The following is a 12,965-nucleotide window of genomic DNA, read 5'->3' as shown; positions in this document are numbered from 1 at the left end:
TGTTAACCTCCAGGAAAACAAAATGTGATAATGAAGATATTGGTTGATTGCAAAAAGTAGCAATATTGAATGTAACAATTAGTAAGTTACCTGTTAATTATTTTTTCAGTGTTCAAAGTTATTAACGTATTTCTCAAACTTAATATCGTGTACAAGAATTGGTAACTGTCTATTATAGCCCGAACGGATTTCTTCAAATTTACAGGGGAAACTACTTAACTGAAATCACTTTTTGTATCATTGTCGAGGTTCTTGAAGGTATTTTCTTTCACGGAAACTAAAAACGTCACCATAGAATGCTGCAGAACAATAAATAATCAGTTGTTACGTAAGGAACTTGCATCTTCTGTAACATTCGGCCGTTGTTTCCATTATGTACGTGCAGATGGCGCGAGCGTCGGCAGTGTTTCCAAACGTGCCTTTTTTTACGAGAATTTTTTTTTTTTTTTTAACCTAACCTAACCAAACCTTGCCGGAAATGGACCGTGGGGCTATCGTGGATGGTTCGTGGGGCTATCGTGGATGGTTTTTGGGACTATCCGTCAATGGTTTATGATGACATAATAAACACGAAATTAGGTATTTTTCGGTTAAGAAGGTTGAAACACTGCATACCCACTCCAAATCGCCCGACGCGGGATGATCCATGACGAGTGCACGCCATATTGTCTGTTACCCAAGCATAACAAGGAAGACAAATAATGACTTGTAATATGAAAAGTTGACACTATTTTATGGAAAAAAGCATAACCTCACCTTGAAGAATCTTCCGCGATGCAGAATAACTAGGTAAGTATCAATGCTAAAATTAAGGAAATAAACGAGTGACAGATGTTCGGGCTTTACTAGACAAGTACTCAAAAATGTTGTTTTTTTCCAATAGAAGGTAAATATTGCAAATTATGTTTGAAGTATGTTATTTTGAAACTGCTTTGTGAGAGTAAAACGCATTTGTTTTTCCTACACGCATATGAGATTGTGTAAATTAAGTTGTAGTGGTCCCTTGCCCTATAAAAACATTGAGAAGCCCGATTAAGGGGAGTTGGTTACTTTAGGGCATTTACACTGAAGTCAGTAGGTGCGTAAGGAAGGAAGCAGTTATTCAAAAACAAAATGGTTTCATGAATGTTAGCGATAAAGTGTGGGTCTCTAACCACGTCTTTCTCTAACGACACGGGTATGATAGGTTTAAGAAACTACAGAAGTCATATGTTTACTTACTCAAACAAAAAAATATAGGTGTTGTCAGGCGAGTGTCTCGTCTCTCGTGTGTGTAGGTCTGTACGTCTCTCGGTCTCGTCCAGCTGTAAATGCTTCTCTCGTTCTCGTCTCGATTCATCAACACCAGTCTCGGTCTGGAAATATATAGTTTAATTATTATACACAACGTGGCAACCGCTCAAACGTTTCGCAGCATATACAGCATGTTCACGAAAACAAAGTTTCTTAATTGCATTATTCTGTTCGTCAAGGCAATGTGTAATGATATAAATGTGCAAAGACTTATGTACTAGACATAAATAAAATACAAAATTGATTTCATTTAGTTATTTATCGTCGCTTTTCTTCAATTTTCGGCTAATCGTGACGATGAGGATGAGTCATGATATGATATTAATGAAGGGACACTTAACAAAAAACACCCATGCCGGTATTCGATCCCGGAACCCTTGGCGTCGTAGTGCACTGTGCTAACCACTCCGTTACAGAGGTTGGCGCACATGTAAGTCTTCACATATTTATTTTATTACAATTAATGAGTATTGATTGCGTGAAATTTGTTTGCAACAAAATTCCCAGCAGAAAGTAATTGCAAAAGTAACTTCTAGTTACTTTTCAAGTCCCAGTAACAGTAATAGTTACTTTTAAAAATGAGTAACGTAACTCTCAGAACACATCAATGGTTTTGGTTTTCGAACAGAAACTAAACATTTCACATTTACAACAAAATCACTTGCATGTTGTCCATAAAATTAATAACAAAACAGAATTTTGCACTAATTACAAGCTACATATAAATGAATCGGTACTTTTACAGACACACTGCTGCACAAATACGCCAATATAGATCACTAGTGACCTGTCCCTTCCCACATACACTGTTGTGCGTGTGTATGAAGTAAATTATATATGGATAAAGATACAACCTCCAACCAAAAACCCGGAAACACATGCTGGTAGAAGATTTGAGCCCCGCAAAATAACCACCGCCCTGTGAATATTCCACATGCATTTAGCCAGATGAGTTATTCGGTCCATAATTCTAGAAATAGAACGCCCGTATCCAGTTAATACCAAGAGAGACATTTGATGTAAATTGTGCAATAACGTTTTAAATGATACAGTTTTCGGGCTACCAAACCGTGATATTAACCCTCATTCCGTTTGCCAGTTTAATTTTAACATATAATGCTATAATGAGTCGCTTAATCCGCTGCTCAAGCCTTGTGGTGAAATCTGTTGAAAGCCGGGATTGATGTGTGGGATTTGAAGCGGAAATGCGTCAAATGCCAATGATGTGATACTCTAATCATAATGGGGCACGTGCTGAATATTACCTATAATCAACAAAATTCCGGATATTTTTTTTTCAAAAGCTTGAATTACTGAAAATACATACTGGGTGTTATGGAACGTATTACTGATAATAACCACTGCAATGATCATTTATTTCTCTGCTCTCAGGACAAGTAAAACATATGTTTGTGAATATAATGCCATTGAAAAGTTGTTCTCATACATTATACACAGATAATACACACATTTTAGTATGCAACAAAAATTCTGAATTGTGAATACGTTCTACGAAGGAATTATAAAATTATATTTTGTATATGAATGTGTTTTATTTATTATAATTTCCATGTAGGCATAATATTTGGTTTGATGATATAACCTTAATTAATTTTCTTGTCAAAAGATGGCGTATGTGCTTTTCAAGCATGTTTGCGTCACTGCGTGGGCGCCGAGACGGCAAGATCAAAGAGTGAAGGAGTAACATGGCGAGAGTCGTGTCATTATGTGTACAGCTGGGACAATGCAACGGACAATTGCCGTTATGTGTACATTTCAACATTTGTTATTAGTTTCATAAGTGTAGTGCATAACCAGGTAGAGTTAGTTATTATAAAGTATCATAAACAACGAGTGTGTTTTGTTATATTGTTTTTCTTCTAGTCAATCAACGCATTGTTTTGTAAGACATTTCGTTTAATACATATTTCTACTTCATCAAAATTATTTAGTTACTAACTTATACAATTCCCACTGGCATTTTGTAATTTTATCGGTGAGAATACCTTCCTCAAAAGATAAAAGTAGGCCTAGTCACTATAGTAACAAAACATAAATGATAATGCTATCATAAATACTGAAAATAACAAGAACAGAAATCCAATTCTGTTTCTCACTAACAACAGTGGCCGCGGTGGCTCAGTCGGTAACGCGTCTGACTACCATGCTCAAGGTCCCGGGTTCGATCCCCGGCCGGTTCAAATCCGGGAACTTTTCTAACGGTGGAAGCGGCCCCGGCGCCTACCCAGCGTCGAATAACATGGGTACCTGGGGGAAACCCTGGGGGGTAAAGGCGGTCAGGGGCGTGATGCTGATCACATCACCCCCACTCACGACCGGATCAAGAAAGTGTGGGGCGTTACCCCCACACCCCCTATACGCCTTCATGGCGTGGTGCTATGCACAGGGGAACACTTTACCTTTTTTACCTTTTTACTAACAACAGAGGAAAAGAATGTGTTCACAGCACGACATCTGTTGGTTATTTTTTCCTCTTCTCTTCGTCTTGACTATAGCCCCCCCCCCCCCCCCCCCGTTTTTGCCAGTAGAATAGTTCAAACATATGTAATAATCACGCTGAATGATCAAATTTAAATTACCAGCTATTATTATTTACGAAACAGTTACCAAGGGAATTTCAAATAGTCATTTTGTCATTACAAAGATAGGCTCCACTACATACCTACACGAATGAAGAGCAGCGAATTCTTACCTTGTTGAAGCCAAAAACTTATAGAAATACTTTGGCATGAGACAATTCCATATCCGTATGTACGCCTACCATGAATGGAGGAGAAAGATCGATAATGACGTCAGTTTGCGCCTAGATAGGTGGAAAGATCGCCAATGGCTATGCTGAAATACAGTAAAACCTCGTTAATCCGGACTAATGGGGGATAAGTTGACCGGTTTAACGAAAGTCCGGATTAACTGAAACAACCTAAAAGAACCGTAGAAAGTGCATTAAGACTCCGTTTATAGCAGCAAAACACGTTTATTATGGTATTTAAAAGGCATACGCCTAAATACAGTATACAGTACAGTACAAAGTCTGCGGGAAACAGAATTTCATCAGTGGTTGACTACCTTTCCTTTGGGAAGTTCTCTTGTTGACTTCTAGCCACATTTAAAACCTTGAATTCTGCATCATTTTTATTTTTTTTATTATGCCTTTTGCCTGTCCGGATTAAGCGAATTTCGGCTTATCGGGTTCCGGATTAACGAAGTTTTACTGTACTGCAAACGTTTGCATCCCTACTTGCAAACACCGACTAGGTGACAAACAAACAAAATAAGATTTCTTTCCGGCTTAGTTAGAAATTTCATTACGTGCATTAAATAAAATACATACACACAACCAAAAAGCAGTATTTGAAAGGAAAATGAGGGGAAATTCCCATCTTTGGTTACTGCACGCACGCACGCACGCACGCGCGCACACACACAGACACGCACGCGCGCACACACACACAGACACACACACACACACACACAGACACACACACACACACACACACACCACAGACCATCTAGTTGATAATTTCTGGCACTTCAAGGGTTGGTCCTGATACTTCATTAGTATTTACTGACACTGGCGTTCGTAGGAGGGATCTGAAAGGGTTGCAGCCCCCATCAGAAAAAAAATAAAAAAAAATAGAAATTTTCAAATGATTGATTCATTGATTTAGTTTCATTTACTTCACTCTTCTTTCACTTTTGGCTAATCGCAACGATGAGGATGTGATGATAGTGAAGGAACACTCACAATACTCATGTCCTGACTCAAAATCACAGAACTAAAGGATGTTTCAAGCAAGTGTTTGAACAAAACATTCAGTGCTACGTAACATAATCTCGTCAAAGAACAAGACCGCCTGTTTCATTCTATGCATCGACCAGGCGTGTAAGCTAATCTCATTGTGATGCAAAGCTCTTAAGAGACGATGCAGCATGCGGTGAAGGCTACCGGAGCTATTTATTCTGTTGACACTCACGTTTCCAATTAACTGGAAACCACTTACGTAATTTAAATAATTCCGACGCCAGATCAAAGTTCCTGGTGCACTGTTGGTGCAAGTTGCGAGAATAGAACATTTACCAAAGCCTCGCACGAAATGGATATCATTGGTGAATATGAGAATGGGTGGATAAATAACGAAGCAACTATCTGCAAAAATTAAACAACCGGATTATGGGGCTAATACAAAATAGTATTGTTAGAAGGACATAAAAACCATAGTTGTTTCTGGTTATGAATTGAGTTTTTTTGTTAGATATACAGTAAAACCTCGTTAATCCGGACTAGGCTAATTGGGGGATAAGTTGATCGGTTTAACGAAAGTCCGGATTAACTGACATAACCTAAAAGAACAGTAGAAAGTGCATTAAAACTCCGTTTATAGCAACAAAACATGTTTATTATGGTGTATTTAAAGGGCATATGCCTAAAAACACTATACAGTACAGTATAAAGTCTGCGGGAAACAATTTCATCAGTGGTTGACTGCCTCTTCTTTGGGAAGTTCTCTTGTTGACTTCTCGCCACATTTAAAACCTTGAATTCTGTTTCTTTCTTGCCTTTTGCCTGTTCGTATTAAGCAAAGTCCGGCTTATCGGGGTTTGGATTAACGAGATTTTACTGTATAAGGAATGGTAAAGACACACACACCCACACACACCTACACCAAAACACACACAGCTGACTGTCAAGAGCCTGGCGACGACATGATAGAACGGTGTGCTTGTAATCAGGAAGGAGGGGGGTTACAACCACAGGTCGAGGTACAGTCACCGACATTAAAAATGGGATACCTAGATCCTGAAATACTAGTTTCCCTGCAATGCTTGTGTGTGATGCCTAACTTACACTGATGGGTGGATTATAATAGGAAATGTTCAATAAGTTGTACCACCGCCGTAGCTACACGCAACGCCATGCAGGGAAGCGAGTATTGTAGGTGACTGTACATTGCACACTGGATCCGCTCCCATTTTAAACTAAAAGTCCTACTTGAGCATGAGGTGGGCTTAAATCAAACCTTCGTGGCAGTTTTTGAAGGAGCGCGACGGCTCATCCCTCCTCACCTTCAAGAAGTACAAACCCTCGAAAACAGAAACTTCCACTGAACCACTTCTCGCCTACGACAGTAGTTTGGCGTCAACAAAATGTCAATGTTAATCCAAACCGCCAGCTATATCATCATAGTAGAAGCCCGGAGGCAAAGCTGGGAAGCTGAAACTCCCAACCTAATATTTTTTGATAGCAAACTGGCTTTCAACAATCACATAGACTACATAACTTCGAAAGCGATGATAATACTTCGACTAATTTACAGATTTACAGACTTAAAACAAGTTTCTGCCCTCAAAACCTACTTTACAATGTGTGTTGTTCCTATCCTTGAATATGGTTCCTGTATTTGGTCAATGGCATGTGAAAGCAATATAAAGAAAACAGACAAAGTTGTACGTTTCTTCGTCAGAATAGTCAAACACAGATGTCCAACCCTTGCAAACTTCTCCAAGCACGAAATTCTATCCACTCTACAAATTCATGACCTTTCTCTTCGCCGTCAACTCTCAGATTTAACACTTCTTTTCAGAATCATTAATGAACAACTTTTTACAAGCGAATTCTTCCCACTTCTTAATATCAAGAGTCCCACGTCCCAAAAGCAAATGCAACAACTTCTTTTACATAAAATCTTCAAGGCTATCTTTAGAACAAAGATCACTTCTCTACAAGTTACGAACCATTTACAACTCATTAAAAGACGCTCCGGGCTTCCATTTTTCAAAACAGACTTACAGAACGGCGTGCATAAAGAAGCTAAATAATGTTATTTTTTGCCTTAGATGTTATTTTTCTTGTTATATATGTATATGTGTGTGTATGTGTCAATCTTATTATTTTGTTTATTTCTTTTCCAGTTGATATCTTGATGTAAAATGGATTCTTCTGTATTCAGGATTTTTCAAATATATAAATAAACCGCCAACATATAGAATAGAATAGAATAGAATGGTCTTTATTTAAGCAGGCGTGTTTCGGCCTCATGGGCCGTTCTTACAACCAACCCTTGTCAAAGATACAATAAATGAATAAAAACAAAAAGAAAGAAAAAAAACACATAATGATCATGATAATACAATAAAGAAAATATAAAGATTATACAATGATAAAATAATACATTGAATAGATTAGTATATATACTGTTGAGTAAAGATAAGTAATAAGTCTTCGGTAGTTCAATGTGTATGCCGGGGGGGGGGGGGTAGGTTAGGTATGCATAACATATGCAGGTGCAATTGTTAACATATGAAGGTTAATTAAGTTGTTGGGACAATAGTAAGTTCTTCAGATTTTTCTTAAAACTTTGATGGCAAATAATGTTAGTCAATGGTGCAGGCAGTTTGTTCCATTCCCTGATCCCTGTAACAATGATGGACTTGTTATATGTGGCGGTTTTATGTTTGGGGATTTTTAGATTGTGCTTGTTGCGGATATTATGTTCGGCTGATGTTCTACGAGAACAGATCTTATCGGATAAGTATTTTGGGGAGCCACTCTTAAGTATTTTGTGCATCAAGGTGAGTGTTAAGTATTTTCTTCTATTGCTAATGTTTAGCCAAGAAAGTTTCTTTAAATAGGGGGATACATGTTCCTTTCTGTTTAGGTTAAATATGAAACGTATACAACAATTCTGAATTTTTTGAAGTTTATAGTTTAAGCCCTGGGATATATTACTGTACACTGGAGCGCAATAGTCTAACGTGGATAGGACGAGTGATTGCATAAGACGATCTTTAACATTAGCGTCCAGAGCATGTTTTAAATGATACAAAGATTTAAGTTTCCCCATACAGTTTTTCACAATAAATTCGACTTGTGGCTCCCAATTTAAGTGTCTATCGAACACAATCCCCAAGTTTTTGCTTGTATCCACTTCGCATAGCGGTATACTGCCAAGAGTTGGAGGAGAAGGTGCGTTTTTGTGAAGTTTCTTAAGTGTACCATGAGTTCCTATGGTCATGAAGCAAGATTTTGTTGGATTTAATTGAAGGGAGTTCCTCCGTGACCAATTTGTTATAGCATCAAGGTCGAATTGAAGTTTGGTCATCGCATTATCATAGTTTTCTGTATTACACTGAATATAGATTTGCGAATCGTCAGCATACTGATGGTAGTGGCAATATTGGACAGCGCGGTCGAAATCAGTTACGTAAATCATGTATAGTAGTGGACCCAATATACTTCCTTGAGGGACGCCTTGTTGAACAACTAACCATTTAGAGTATGTGACTTCCGGTTCCCGATATTTCACACGTTGTTTCCTGTTGCCGAGATATGATCGAAACCAATTTAACGCGTTTCCGGTAACGCCATAGTGATACAGTTTGGCCAATAACAATTCATGATTGATCGAGTCGAACGCTCTTGAATAGTCCAACAAGACTAAAAGTGTAACTTCATTTTCATCTATTCCTTTACTTACATTGTCTACGATATCTACCAGCGCAGTGCAAGTACTATGCATTTTTCTGAAACCAGATTGAAAGTGTGGTAGGAAACCTTGAATATGTGAAAGTATTTGTTCATAAATTACTTTTTCAAGTATTTTGGACATTGTGGATAGAATGCTAATAGGTCGTAGATCTTTAATTTCTGTGGGGTTGGATTTTTTAGGTATAGGTGTTACTTCGCATTTTTTCCACTCTTGAGGGAACCAACCTTTGGAAAGGGAAAGATTAATAATGTGCGTAAGAGCTTCTAAACAAAAGGGGATGCAATACTGTAAAATAGTTAGGTTTATGCCATCATAACCGCACGCTTTCGATTTCATTTTGTTAAAAATTTTACGTACTTGTTCGCTACTTACTGGGGTAAAAAAGAACGTGTCATTGTTGGGTTGCTCAAGATACGTGTTGGTTTCATCAATCACCGCTGCATTGTTATCTGAGGGTGCACTCGGCTTAACAAAGAACTCGTTTACCGCATTCGGCCGAAATGTATCTGGGGAGAGCGCATTACTCTTTTTATTTGGTAAAAGTCCCTGGCTTCTGAGGTTAGACCATAAATTTTTAGCATTTTTTACATTCATATTTACCGTTTCGTTATAGTGCTTAAATTTTGCGTTTCTGACTGCTTTTTTGGCTCTGTTTCTGAAGTATTTGTACGATAGGAGAGCGTCTGGGTCTCCTGTATTTACATATCTCAGATGAAAGAAGTCGCGCAACTTCCAGAAATCCCTTACTTGATTTGAAATCCAGGGGGCGGGAGGTTTGGTTACACGAATTTTTCGCTGGGGGGCGTGCTTATCTATTAATCTGATAATGTTATCATTCAAGGCCTCCACCGCTGCATCTACGTCCTCGTTTCTTTCGATTTTGCACCATTCCACATTTTCCGCGTCTTTACGAAACTTGTCCAAGTCCATGGTTTTGAAATTTCTAATTTTGATATTTTTTTTAGGTTGCTTTGGTGTGTACAGGTCAAATATGGAGTATGTTATATGATGATCTGTGATTCCAGGTAACTCGCTCTGCCCAATTTGCTTTACAATTAAATCTTGTGAACAAACGATTAAATCAATTAATGACTTTGACGTCGCTGTCACTCTGGTTGGCTTGGTAATTAATTGTTTCCCGTGAACTTCCTTGATTATACTCTGAAGGAGTCTAGTACTGCTTTCGTTTTTTCTTAACATGTTGATATTCCAGTCGCCTAACGCAATGAAGTAATCGTAATTTAAGTATAGGTGTTGGAGGATATCTGCTACGTGACTGATGTGAGTATAGCTGACATTTGGGGGTTTATATGCTACCATAAGTCCAATTTTTTTCCTATCGATAGTTAATTCGATTACAAGGTACTCTACGCCGATATCATTATTAACGAACCCGTCTAAAAGTTTCCATTTAAGCGATTTAGAAATGTATAAGCACACACCACCTCTAGATTTGTTTAATCTATCTTGTCGAACTAATGTGTAATTTTCGATGTCTACTATATTATTACTAATATTCGGTTTTAACCAGCTTTCTGTAATGGCTATCAGGTCAAAGTTTAAGTTCGATATGATTTCTTTAAATTCATCTATGGAGTTGAGTAAACCTTGAATATTTAGATGACATAATTTAAAGCCATTTTCAGATCTATTTATTTCAGCTTCGAGCTGTTCCTTTATATTGTAATTGCTGTGGCGGATATTAATGGGCGACTCATCAAAGTAACTGGAGTGAATTCTGATTGGGAGTGGCGTTTCTGCACCATTGACTACATTGGTAGGGTCATTTATATTTATCGTTTCCTCCACTGTTGGTCATCAAGTATATATTCTGTCCCAAGTGTGAATTGCATATTGGAATAACAATGAAAATGTGCATACGCATAAAAAAACAGGTGCTAGTTATCATAGTGACTTATTACTACAATCAAATTTTTAAAAATGTAAAAAATAAATGAAAAATTTAAGAATAAAAAAGTAAAAATTAATATAAAAATGTGAATACTGACACAAAAAAAGAAAAATAAAAAAAATGAAAATATTTGTTGATTAACTAAAAATGGGAGAAATATAGATTTTTGAGCTTGCCGATATATTCTGGCGTGAGTTAGAATACAAGCTGAGGGTTGTTTACATTTATATAACAGTCTATTATGCGACAGGTTCATGCCCTCCTTTCGCCACCATCGAGGAATGCAGAGAGTATTGCAAGCTTTGTATGGTTCGGCGCGGAATGTTCTCCTGCATTCCCCTACCCTCTACTTTTGACTGGTCACCGTTGCCCGTACGTCATTGATGGGGGAAGCAGTTCCAAAAATAAACGCAACCACCGTTAGGAGGGGAGTGTGGCGGAACAGCGTTACTTTCTGCTGAACTTTGCGATGTCCTCCGGGTCACTAATCCTAACCACGTTTCCGTTGTGTAGGGCAAGTACATTCCCATCGGTTGTCCATACTCGTTCGAATATTTTACTAAGCCTTACCTTGTGAAAAAGGTCCAAATTTGTTTTTGTTAGGTTTTCAGTTATGAAAATACCTGTCCCTGTAGCCTTGAGGTTCTTCTTGTTCTTGTAGACCAAGTCTCTCTGGGCGTAGGTGACAAAGCGCGCAATGATCGGCCGGGGTTTGCCATCACGTCGCGGTGCTCCCAGTCGGTGAACACGATGAAACACATTTTGTGGCACTTTCACTTTCACCTGCTCATTGATGATTTTTGAAGCAATCACTTCACACTTTTCACCCTCACTTTCATTGATGCCATGAAAAACAAGGTTCAGGCGACGGTCATATTGTTCCAGGGAATTCAGATCCTTTCGCACTTGCTTCACTTGCTTGTCTAGCTCAGAGATTTTCCTCTCGAGATCGTTTTTTACTTCTTGAATGGCATCCTCCACGGCAGATTTAATTGCAGTGGTCAGCGCTGGTTTAATTTCTTTCAACACCGCATCACTTGCAAATGCCAGGGCGATGCGTCTGTCCAGGTCTCCGAACTGTTGGTTGAGTTCCTTCGCTATGGCTGTCGAGATGGAGTTTTCAATCCGTTGCCACTCAGCTTTGCTGATTCCCATTTTTCGGGCAATACTGCTCTTAACAATTAAAAAAAAATACGACAGAGTAAGTACTTGTGCTGCAGTATCCCCTCCTCCGTGCAAGCTCGAGTTGGGTAGACGGACCCTCTTACATGCGGTTCACAGCGGGCGACTCAAGCGGAAAGAGAGAGCTATTCATGCACGTCCGAACTCCTTGATCACAAAATCAATAATCATGATACGATACCTTAATTTTTACTTTTGACACAATTCGTAGAAGCAGTTGCGGCGATTGACTGCCATCCACACGTTGGTAACGGAAAAGTTACACATGAGACGTGTGTGTATGTGGTGGGTTCTATGACTGTTCATACCTGAACAACAGAACATTCGCGTGCAAGTTTGCTTGCAGTTGAAGATTGTGTTACAGGAATACGACGAGTTTCTTTCAAAGATGCAGACGAATCTTGGCTGCATCACTTTGATACAGAGAGCAAAGAGCAAAGCATACGCAGTAAGCATTATCCATCAAGTTGTGAGAGACAAGCTAACGCAACAAAAAGGTCATACCATCATATCGGAAAGATTCCCAGTGTGATTTCCATAGATTTTTGTTAAGTTCGCCCTGTGCCTCACAACTTGAAACACATTTTCCTCAAAATGTACGTTTGTTGAGTTCGTCCTTCGTAACCGCAACGCCTCATATCTGTACTCATCACAATTTTCATGGTCTTTCTCAAAGTAGTCCCCATTGGATGTGATGCACTTGTCGCAGTGTTTTGCTAGTCTTCAAGGACATTCCTTATCGAACAGTCCTCGTATTCATGCCTCTATTATACTATTATTATCATAGCGTGTTACATCCAACGTTACAGATTCACACATAAATACCAACATGGCATTCGAAAATGTTAAAGAGATAATGAACTGCAGGGAAATTGTAACTGTTTGCATGCTAACGTGTCTTACCCTGAGAGGTTGCGGTTCCAGCAACACATGTAAACTGTTTAACAAGTGAAAGTTTCCCTCCAAGTTGCAAGAAACGGAAGTTTCCCGTTGCCCTAACTTGAAGAGACGGGTCCAGAAGTTAGTTCACAAACCACCCGTGAAATTGAGGCTCATCCAATTAGTAAGAA

Source organism: Lepisma saccharinum, chromosome 19 (assembly GCF_977018435.1).
Source record: "Lepisma saccharinum chromosome 19, izLepSacc3.1, whole genome shotgun sequence".
Taxonomy (NCBI): domain Eukaryota; kingdom Metazoa; phylum Arthropoda; class Insecta; order Zygentoma; family Lepismatidae; genus Lepisma; species Lepisma saccharinum.
The sequence above is the reverse complement of the archived record's forward strand: the minus strand, read 5'-3'. Positions refer to the sequence as shown.